The following is a 12,545-nucleotide window of genomic DNA, read 5'->3' as shown; positions in this document are numbered from 1 at the left end:
GCTAAGAGTCTGTTGGAATTATATTAGCGATTACTACATTATTTATGAAATCTTGCAGATAGGATGTCAAAACATTGTTTCCTCGACGTTTTTTTGAGGAAAGGTTGTATGTGATACAAACTGGAAGGTTTTGTCAATCCTGAAAGATGCTAATAATTATGCAAAAGCTCCAGCAATCCTTCTGAGGACTGGAGTAAGCATCTCGGAGTTGGAATGTATGCTTTGATGAGATGATCAAAGATTTTGGGTGTATACAAAGTTTATGAGAAACTTGTATTTCCAAAGAAGTGAGTGGGAGCACTATAGAATTTCTGATGAGTATATGTTGTTGACATATTGTTGATCAGAAATGACGTAGAATTTCTGGAAAGCATATAGGGTTATTTGGAAAGTGTTTTTCAATGGAAAGCCTGGATTAAGCTACTTGAACATTGAGCATCAAGATCTATAAGGATAGATCAAAACGCTTAATAGTAGTTTCAAATGAGCACATACCTTGACATGATCTTGAAGGTGTTCAAGATGGATCAGTCAAAGAAGGAGTTCTTGCCTGAGTTGTAAGGTATGAAGTTAAGCCTTAAAGCTCGACCACGGCAAAATAGAGAGAAAGGACGAAGGTCGTCCCCTATGCTTAAGACGTAGGCTCTACAGTATGCTATGCTGTGTACCGCACCTGAAGTGTGCTTTGCCATGAGTCAGTCAAGGGGTACAAGAGTGATCCAAGAATGGATCACAGGACAGCGGTCAAAGTTATCCTTAGTAACTAGTGGACTAAGGAATTTTTCTCGATTATGGAGGTGGTAAAAGAGTTCGTCGTAAAGGGTTACGTCGATGCAAGCTTAACACCTATTCGGATAGCTCTGAGTAGAGATACCGGATACGTATAATGGAGCAACAATTTAGAATAGCTCCAAGTAGAACAGTTATTTGGAATGGCTCCAAATGTAGCGTAGTAGTTGCATCTACAAGATGACATAGAAATTTGCGAAGTACATACGGATCTGAATGTTGCAGACCCGTTGACTAAAACCTCTCTCACAAGCAAAACATGATCAAACCCAGAACTCATTGAGTCTTAATCACATGATGATGTGAACTAGTTCAGTGACACTAGTAAACTCTTTGGATGTTGGTCACATGGCGATGTGACCTGTGAGTGTTAATCACATGACGATGTGAACTAGATTATTGACTCTAGTGCAAGTGGGAGACTGTTGGAAATATGCCCTAGAGGCAATAATAAATTGATTATTATTATATTTCCTTGTTCATGATAATTGTTTATTATCCATGCTATAATTGTATTGATAGGAAACTCAGATACATGTGTGGATACATAGACAACACCATGTCCCTAGTAAGCCTCTAGTTGACTAGCTCGTTGATCAATAGATGGTTACGGTTTCCTGACCATGGACATTGGATGTCATTGATAACGGGATCACATCATTAGGAGAATGATGTGATGGACAAAGACCCAATCCTAAGCATAGCACTAGATCGTGTAGTTCGTATGCTAAAGCTTTTCTAATGTCAAGTATCATTTCCTTAGACCATGAGATTGTGCAACTCCCGGATACCGTAGGAATGCTTTGGGTGTGCCAAACGTCACAACGTAACTGGGTGGCTATAAAGGTACACTACAGGTATCTCCGAAAGTGTCTGTTGGGTTGGCACGAATTGAGACTGGGATTTGTCACTCCGTGTGACGGAGAGGTATCTCGGGGCCCACTCGGTAGGACATCATCATAATGTGCACAATGTGATCAAGGAGTTGATCACGGGATGATGTGTTACGGAATGAGTAAAAGAGACTTGCCGGTAACGAGGTTGAACAAGGTATCGGGATACCGACGATCGAATCTCGGGAAAGTACAATACCGCTAGACAAAGGGAATTGTATACGGGATTGATCGAATCCTCGACATCGTGGTTCATCCGATGAGATCATCGTGGAACATGTGGGAGCCAACATGGGTATCCAGATCCCGCTGTTGGTTATTGACCGGAGAACATCTCGGTCATGTCTGCATGGTTCCCGAACCCGTAGGGTCTACACACTTAAGGTTCGATGACGCTAGGGTTATAAGGAATAGATATACGTTGTTACCGAATGTTGTTCGGAGTCCCGGATGAGATACCGGACGTCATGAGGAGTTCCGGAATGGTTCGGAGGTAAAGATTTATATATGGGAAGTCCTGTTTTGGTCACCGGAAAAGTTTTGGGGTTTATCGGTAACGTACCGGGACCACCGGGAGGGTCCCGGGGGTCCACCAAGTGGGGCCACCAGTCCCGGAGGCTTGCGTGGGCCAAGAGTGGTGAGGGACCAGCCCCTGAGTGGGCTGGTGCGCCTCCCACAAGGCCCAAGGCGCAGCAAAGGAGGAGAAGGGGAAACCCTAGGCTTAGATGGGCCCTAAGGCCCACCCTAGGGGGCGCCCCCCCTCTTCCCCTCTTGGCCGCCACCCCAAGACCCATCTAGGTCTGCCGCCCCTCTAGGGGTGGGAACCCTAGAGGGGGCGCACCCTCCTCCCCTTCCCCTATATATATGAGGCCTAGGGGATGCCCAATACACGCCATTTGATCTCTTGCCTTTGGTGCAGCCCTACCCCTCTCCCAAGTACTTCTCCTCTCCCGTGGTGCTTGGCGAAGCCCTGCAGGATTGCCACGCTCCTCCACCACCACCACGCCGTTGTGCTGCTGCTGGATGGAGTCTTCCTCAACCTCTCCCTCTCTCCTTGCTGGATCAAGGCGTGGGAGACATCGTCGGGCTGTACGTGTGTTGAACGCGGAGGCGCCGTCCGTTTGGCACTAAGTGATTTGGATCACGACGAGTACGACTCCATCAATCCCGTTCTCTTGAACGCTTCCGCTTAGCGATCTACAAGGGTATGTAGATGCACTCTCCTTCCCCTCGTTGCTAGATGACTCCATAGATTGATCTTGGTGATGCGTAGAAAATTTTGAATTTCTGCTACGTTCCCCAACAGTTATCTATGTGAAGGACATGTCTACCAAACCGAGAAAAAGAAAAGATAAGGAAGCGAATACATCATACGATGAGCCAAAGCGCCACATAGTTCTTTCAGGAAAAAGGGACATCCTGGGAGTGGACGGCAAGACAGACATGTCTGAAGATTATGAAAAGTTTCATGAAATTCCTCCCTTCAATGTCAAGGCTGACCCAAGCATCCTGATAAACAATGAAGATTATCCATGGTTACGGCGCAATAAGCAAATGACACAAGCGAAGAAAAAGTGAAGACTTTCTCCCGCAACTATTATGATGATACCATGCCAACTTTGTAACACACGAACATGCTACCATTGTCCGTTTTGTACATGCACATGCTATGTGGGTGAAATTATGATACCATCCCAACTTTCAACTTTTTCAGAGTTCATTTGAAATGCTTTCATGTCTTATGGTTTGGCCCTCGTAATACCATGACCATTAGTCCCTGGCCCATGCCAACTTTCAACTTTCAACTTTCTAAAACTAATGGCACTAACAGAAAGTTTATAATTTTGCTCCTCGCCCCTGGCCCATGTGAAGGAAATATGCCCTAGAGGCAATAATAAAGTTATTATTTATTTCCTTATATCATGATAAATGTTTATTATTCATGCTAGAATTGTATTAACCGGAAACATAATACATGTGTGGATACATAGACAAACAAAGTGTCACTAGTATGCCTCTACTTGACTAGCTCGTTAATCAAAGATGGTTATGTTTCCTAACCATGAACGATGAGTTGTTATTTGATTAACGGGATCACATCATTAAGTGAATGATCTGATTGACATGACCCATTCCATTAGCTTAGCACCCGATCGTTTAGTATGTTGCTATTGCTTTCTTCATGACTTATACATGTTCCTATGACTATGAGATTATGCAACTCCCGTTTGCCGGAGGAACACTTTGTGTGCTACCAAACTTCACAACGTAACTGGGTGATTATAAAGGAGCTCTACAGGCGTCTCCAAAGGTAAATGTTGGGTTGGCGTATTTCGAGGTTAGGATTTGTCACTCCGATTGTCGGAGAGGTATCTTTGGGCCCTCTCGGTAATGCACATCACTTAAGCCTTGCAAGCATTGCAACTAATGAGTTAGTTACGGGATGATGTATTACAGAACGAATAAAGAGACTTGCCGGTAACGAGATTGAACTAGGTATTGGAATACCGATGATCGAATCTCGGGCAAGTAACATACCGATGACAAAGGGAACAACGTATGTTGTTATGCGGTCTGACCGATAAAGATCTTCGTAGAATATGTAGGAGCCAATATGAGCATCCAGGTTCCGCTATTGGTTATTGACCGGAGACATGTCTCGGTCATGTCTACATTGTTCTCGAACCCGTAGGGTCCGCACGCTTAAGGTTACGATGACAGTTATATTATGAGTTTATGCATTTTGATGTACCGAAGTTTGTTCAGAGTCCCGGATGTGATCACGGACATGACGAGGAGTCTCGAAATGGTCGAGACATAAAGATTGATATATTGGAAGCCTATGTTTGGATATCGGAAGTGTTCCGGGTGAAATCGGGATTTTACCGGATCACCGGGAGGTTACCGAAACCCCCCGGGAGCTATATGGGCCTTAATGGGCCTTAGTGGAAGAAGAGGAGAGGCAGCCAGGGCTGGGCCGCGCGCCCCTCCCCCCTAGTCCGAATAGGACAAGGAGAGAGGGGGCTGGTGCCCTCCTCCTTCTCTCTCTCTCTTTTCCCACCTCGCGAGTCCTATTCCAACTAGGATTGAGGTAGAAGTCCTACTCCCGGAGGGAGTAGGACTCCTCCTGGCGCGCCCTATGTGGCCGGCCGGCCTCCCCCTCTTGGTCCTTTATATACGAAGGCAGGGGCACCCCAGAGAAACACAAGTTGATCCACGTGATCTTATTCTTAGCCGTGTGCGGCGCCCCCTGCCACCATAGTCCTCGATAATATTGTAGCGGTGCTTAGGCGAAGCCCTGCGACAGTAGTACATCAAGATCGTCACGACGCCGTCGTGCTGACGGAACTCTTCCCCGACACTTTGCTGGATCGGAGTCCGGGGATCGTCATCGAGCTGAACATGTGCTAAAACTCGGAGTAGCCGTAGTTTCGGTGCTTGATCGGTCGGCCCGTGAAGACGTACGGCTACATCAACCAAACGCTTCCGTTATCGATCTACAAGGGTACGTAGATCACACTCTCCCCCTCTCGTTGCTATGCATCACCATGATCTTGCGTGTGCTTAGGAAATTTTTTGAAATTACTACGTTCCCCAACAGTGGCATCCGAGCCTAGGTTTTATATGTTGATGTTATATGCACGAGTAGAACACAAGTGAATTGTGGGTGATATAAGTCATACTGCTTACCAGCATGTCATACTTTGATTCGGCGGTATTGTTGGACGAAGCGGCCCGGACCGACATTACGCGTACGCTTACGCGAGACCGGTTCTCCCAACGTGCTTTGCACATAGGTGGCTTGCGGGTGACAGTTTCTCCAACTTTAGTTGAATCGAGTATGGCTACGCCCGGTCCTTGCGAAGGTTAAAACAGCACCAACTTGACAAACTATCGTTGTGGTTTTGATGCGTAGGTAAGATTGGTTCTTGCTTAAGCCCGTAGCAGCCACGTAAAACTTGCAACAACAAAGTAGAGGACGTCTAACTTGTTTTTGCAGGGCATGTTGTGATGTGATATGGTCAAGACATGATGCTGAATTTTATTGTATGAGATGATCATGTTTTGTAACCGAGTTATCGGCAACTGGCAGGAGCCATATGGTTGTCGCTTTATTGTATGCAATGCAATCGCGCTGTAATGCTTTACTTTATCACTAAACGGTAGCGATAGTCGTGGAAGCACAAGCTTGGCGAGACGACAACGATGCTACGATGGAGATCAAGGTGTCGCGCCGGTGACGATGGTGATCACGACGGTGCTTCGAAGATGGAGATCACAAGCACAAGATGATGATGGCCATATCATATCACTTATATTGATTGCATGTGATGTTTATCTTTTTCTGCATCTTATCTTGCTTTGATTGACGGTAGCATTATAAGATGATCTCTCACTAATTATCAAGAAGTGTTCTCCCTGAGTATGCACCGTTGCGAAAGTTCTTCGTGCTGAGACACCACGTGATGATCGGGTGTGATAGGCTCTACGTTCAAATACAACAGGTGCAAAACAGTTGCACACGCGGAATACTCAGGTTAAACGTGACGAGCCAAGCATATACAGATATGGCCTCGGAACACGGAGACCGAAAGGTCGAGCGTGAATCATATAGTAGATATGATCAACATAGTGATGTTCACCAATGAAACTACTCCATCTCACGTGATGATCGGACATGGTTTAGTTGATTTGGATCACGTAATCACTTAGAGGATTAGAGGGATGTCTATCTAAGTGGGAGTTCTTTAAGTAAATTAACTGAACTTAAAATTTATCATGAAACTTAGTACCTGATAAGTATCTTGCTTGTTTATGCTTGTTTGTAGATAGATGGCTCGTGCTGTTATTCCGTTGAATTTTAATGCGTTCCTTGAGAAAGCAAAGTTGAAAGATGATGGTAGCAATTACACAGACTGGGTCCGTAACTTGAGGATTATCCTCATTGCTGCACAGAAGAATTACGTCCTGGAAGCACCGCTGGGTGCCAGGCCTGCTGCTGGAGCAACGCCGGATGTTATGAACGTCTGGCAGAGCAAAGCTGATGACTACTCAATAGTTCAGTGTGCCATGCTTTACGGCTTAGAATCGGGACTTCAACGACGTTTTGAACGTTATGGAGCATATGAGATGTTCCAGGAGTTGAAGTTAATATTTCAAGCAAATGCCCGGATTGAGAGATATGAAGTCTCCAATAAGTTCTATAGCTGCAAGATGGAGGAGAACAGTTCTGTCAGTGAGCATATACTCAAAATGTCTGGGTATAATAATCACTTGATTCAATTGGGAGTTAATCTTCCAGATGATTGCGTCATTGACAGAATTCTCCAATCACTGCCACCAAGCTACAAGAGCTTCATGATGAACTATAATATGCAAGGGATGAACAAGACTATTCCCGAGCTCTTCGCAATGCTAAAAGCTGCGGAGGTAGAAATCAAGAAGGAGCATCAAGTGTTGATGGTCAACAAGACCACTAGTTTCAAGAAAAAGGGCAAAGGGAAGAAGAAGGGGAACTTCAAAAAGAACGGCAAGCAAGTTGCTACTCAAGAGAAGAAACCCAAACCTGGACCTAAGCCTGAAACTGAGTGCTTCTATTGCAAGCAGACTAGACACTGGAAGCGGAACTGCCCCAAGTATTTGGCGGATAAGAAGGATGGCAAGGTGAACAAAGGTATATGTGATATACATGTTATTGATGTGTACCTTACTAATGCTCGCAGTAGCACCTGGGTATTTGATACTGGTTCTGTTGCTAATATTTGCAACTCAAAATAGGGACTACGGATTAAGCGAAGATTGGCAAAGGACGAGGTGACGATGCGCGTGGGAAACGGTTCCAAACTCGATGTGATCGCAGTCGGCACGCTACCTCTACATCTATCTTTGGGATTAATATTAGACCTAAATAATTGTTATTTTGTGCCAGCGTTAAGCATGAACATTATATCTGGATCTTGTTTGATGCGAGACGGTATTCATTTAAATCTAAGAATAATGGTTGTTCTATTTATATGAGTAATATCTTTTATGGTCATGCACCCTTAAAGAGTGGTCTATTTTTATTAAATCTCGATAGTAGTAACACACATATTCATAGTGTTGAAGCCAAAAGATGCAGAGTTGATAATGATAGTGCAACTTATTTGTGGCACTGCCGTTTAGGTCATATCGGTGTAAAGCGCATGAAGAAACTCCATACTGATGGACTTTTGGAACCACTTGATTATGAATCACTTGGTACTTGCGAACCGTGCCTCATGGGCAAGATGACTAAAACACCGTTCTCCGGTACTATGGAGAGAGCAACAGATTTGTTGGAAATCATACATACAGATGTATGTGGTCCGATGAATATTGAGGCTCATGGCGGATATCGTTATTTTCTCACCTTCACAGATGACTTAACCAGATATGGGTATATCTACTTAATGAAACATAAGTCTAAAACGTTTGAAAAGTTCAAAGAATTTCAGAGTGAAGTTGAAAATCATCGTAACAAGAAAATAAAGTTTCTACGATATGATCGTGGAGGAGAATATTTGAGTTACGAGTTTGGTGTACATTTGAAAAATTTGGAATAGTTTCGCAACTCACGCCACCCGGAACACCACAGCGTAATGGTGTGTCCGAACATCGTAATCGTACTTTACTAGATATGGTGCGATCTATGATGTCTCTTACTGATTTACCGCTATCGTTTTGGGGATACGCTCTAGAGACGGCCGCATTCACGTTAAATAGGGCACCATCAAAATCCGTTGAGACAACGCCTTATGAACTGTGGTTTGGCAAGAAACCAAAGTTGTCGTTTTTGAAAGTTTGGGGCTGCGATGCTTATGTGAAAAAGCTTCAACCTGATAAGCTCGAACCCAAATCGGAGAAATGTGTCTTCATAGGATATCCAAAGGAGACTATTGGATACACCTTCTATCACAGATCCGAAGGCAAGACTTTTGTTGCTAAATTCGGAAACTTTCTGGAGAAGGAGTTTCTCTCAAAAGAAGTGAGTGGGAGGAAAGTAGAACTTGACGAGGTAACTGTACCTGCTCCCTTATTGGAAAGTAGTACATCACAGAAAATTGTTTCTGTGACACCTACACCAGTTAGTGAGGAAGCTAATGATGATGATCATGAAACTTCAGAACAAGATACTACTGAACCTCGTAGATCAACCAGAGTAAGATCCGCGCCAGAGTGGTACAGTAATCCTGTTCTGGAAGTCATGCTACTAGATCATGATGAACCTATGAACTATGAAGAAGCGATGGTGAGCCCAGATTCCGCAAAGTGGCTTGAAGCCATGAAATCTGAGATGGGATCCATGTATGAGAACAAAGCATGGACTTTGGTTGACTTGCCCGATGATCGGCAAGCAATTGAGAATAAATGGATCTTCAAGAAGAAGACTGACGCTGACGGTAATATTACTGTCTACAAAGCTCGACTTGTCGCAAAAGGTTTTCGGCAAGTTCAAGGGATTGACTACGATGAGACCTTCTCACCCGTAGCGATGCTTAAGTCTGTCCGAATCATGTTAGCAATTGCCGCATTTTATGATTATGAAATTTGGCAGATGGATGTCAAAACTGCATTCCTGAATGGATTTCTGGAAGAAGAGTTGTATATGATGCAACCAGAAGGTTTTGTCGATCCAAAGGGAGCTAACAAAGTGTGCAAGCTCCAGCGATCCATTTATGGACTGGTGCAAGCCTCTCGGAGTTGGAATAAACGCTTTGATAGTGTGATCAAAGCATTTGGTTTTATACAGACTTTTGGAGAAGCCTGTATTTACAAGAAAGTGAGTGGGAGCTCTATAGCATTTCTGATATTATATGTAGATGACATATTACTAATTGGAAATGATATAGAATTTCTGGATAGCATAAAGGGATACTTGAATAAGAGTTTTTCAATGAAAGACCTCGGTGAAGCTGCTTACATATTAGGCATTAAGATCTATAGAGATAGATCAAGACGCTTAATTGGACTTTCATACCCTTGACAAAGTTTTGAAGAAGTTCAAAATGGATCAAGCAAAGAAAGGGTTCTTGCCTGTGTTACAAGGTGTGAAGTTGAGTAAGACTCAATGCCCGACCACTGCAGAAGATAGAGAGAATATGAAAGATGTTCCCTATGCTTCAACCATAGGCTCTATCATGTATGCAATGCTGTGTACCAGACTTGATGTGTGCCTTGCTATAAGTCTAGCAGGGAGGTACCAAAGTAATCCAGGAGTGGATCATTGGACAGCGGTCAAGAACATCCTGAAATACCTGAAAAGGACTAAGGATATCTTTCTCATATATGGAGGTGACAAAGAGCTCATCGTAAAAGGTTACGTTGATGCAAGCTTTGACACTAATCCGGATGATTCTAAATCGCAAACCGGATACGTGTTTACATTAAACGGTGGAGCTGTCAGTTGGTGCAGTTCTAAACAAAGCGTTGTAGCAGGATCTACATGTGAAGCAGAGTACATAGCTGCTTCGGAAGCAGCAAATGAAGGAGTCTGGATGAAGGAGTTCATATCCGATCTAGGTGTCATACCTAGTGCATCGGGTCCAATGAAAATCTTTTGTGACAATACTGGTGCAATTGCCTTGGCAAAGGAATCCAGATTTCAGAAGAGAACCAAGCACATCAAGAGACGCTTCAATTCCATCCGAGATCTAGTCCAGGTGGGAGACATAGAGATTTGCAAGATACATACGGATCTGAATGTTGCAGACCCGTTGACTAAGCCTCTTCCATGAGCAAAACATGACCAGCACCAAGGCTCCATGGGTGTTAGAATCATTACTATGTAATCTAGATTATTGACTCTAGTGCAAGTGGGAGACTGAAGGAAATATGCCCTAGAGGCAATAATAAAGTTATTATTTATTTCCTTATATCATGATAAATGTTTATTATTCATGCTATAATTGTATTAACCGGAAACATAATACATGTGTGGATACATAGACAAACAAAGTGTCACTAGTATGCCTCTACTTGACTAGCTCGTTAATCAAAGATGGTTATGTTTCCTAACCATGAACAATGAGTTGTTATTTGATTAACGGGATCACATCATTAAGTGAATGATCTGATTGACATGACCCATTCCATTAGCTTAGCACCCGATCGTTTAGTATGTTACTATTGCTTTCTTCATGACTTATACATGTTCCTATGACTATGAGATTATGCAACTCCCGTTTGCCGGAGGAACACTTTGTGTGCTACCAAACGTCAGAACGTAACTGGGTGATTATAAAGGAGCTCTACATGCGTCTCCAGAGGTAAATGTTGGGTTGGCGTATTTCGAGATTAGGATTTGTCACTCCGATTGTCGGAGAGGTATCTCTGGGCCCTCTCGGTAACGCACATCACTTAAGCCTTGCAAGCATTGCAACTAATGAGTTAGTTGTGGGATGATGTATTACAGAACGAGTAAAGAGACTTGCCGGTAACGAGATTGAACTAGGTATTGGAATACCGACGATCGAATCTCGGGCAAGTAACATACCGATGACAAAGGGAACAACGTATGTTGTTATGCGGTCTGACCGATAAAGATCTTCGTAGAATATGTAGGAGCCAATATGAGCATCCAGGTTCCGCTATTGGTTATTGACCGGAGACATGTCTCGGTCATGTCTACATTATTCTCGAACCCGTAGGGTCCGCACGCTTAAGGTTACGATGACAGTTATATTATGAGTTTATGCATTTTGATGTACCGAAGTTTGTTCAGAGTCCCGGATGTGATCACGGACATGACGAGGAGTCTCGAAATGGTCGAGACATAAAGATTGATATATTGGAAGCCTATGTTTGGATATCGGAAGTGTTCCGGGTGAAATCGGGATTTTACCGGATCACCGGGAGGTTACCGGAACCCCCCGGGAGCTATATGGGCCTTAATGGGCCTTAGTGGAAGAAGAGGAGAGGCAGCCAGGGCTGGGCCGCGCGCCCCTCCCCCCTAGTCCGAATAGGACAAGGAGAGAGGGGGCCAGTGCCCTCCTCCTCTCTCTCTCTTTTCCCACCTCGCGAGTCCTATTCCAACTAGGATTGGGGGAGAAGTCCTACTCCCGGAGGGAGTAGGACTCCTCCTGGCGCGCCCTATGTGGCCGGCCGGCCTCCCCCTCTTGGTCCTTTATATACGGAGGCAGGGGCACCCCAGAGAAACACAAGTTGATCCACGTGATCTTATTCTTAGCCGTGTGCGGCGCCCCCTGCCACCATAGTCCTCGATAATATTGTAGCGGTGCTTAGGCGAAGCCCTGCGACAGTAGTACATCAAGATCGTCACCACGCTGTCGTGCTGACGGAACTCTTCCCCGACACTTTGCTGGATCGGAGTCCGGGGATCGTCATCGAGCTGAACGTGTGCTAAAACTCGGAGGTGCCGTAGTTTCGGTGCTTGATCGGTCGGGCCGTGAAGACGTACGACTACATCAACCAAACGCTTCCGTTGTCGATCTACAAGGGTACGTAGATCACACTCTCCCCCTCTCATTGCTATGCATCACCATGATCTTGCGTGTGCGTAGGAAATTTTTTGAAATTACTACATTCCCCAACACCATGACCATTAGTCCCGGTTTGTGCCACAAACCGGGACTAATGGGTTGGTCCTCGTTGCGGGCAGAGTTTAGTCCCACCTCGCCAACCGAAGGGGGCTCACACTGGTTTATAAGCCCTTTCCTCTCTGCCTTGTTGAGCTCCTCTCGAAGTGAAAATAGATGCCTTAATAGAGAAAAGTTTAACCTAAATTCATCACGGTTCGTGGCACGGTTAGTGGCACCAACCGGGACTAAAGGGGGCATTGGTCACGGTTCGTGGCACCAACCGTGACCAATGCCCCCCTTTAGT

This window comes from Triticum dicoccoides, chromosome 7A (assembly GCF_002162155.2).
Source record: "Triticum dicoccoides isolate Atlit2015 ecotype Zavitan chromosome 7A, WEW_v2.0, whole genome shotgun sequence".
NCBI lineage: Eukaryota > Viridiplantae > Streptophyta > Magnoliopsida > Poales > Poaceae > Triticum > Triticum dicoccoides.
This window is presented reverse-complemented; position numbering follows the sequence as displayed.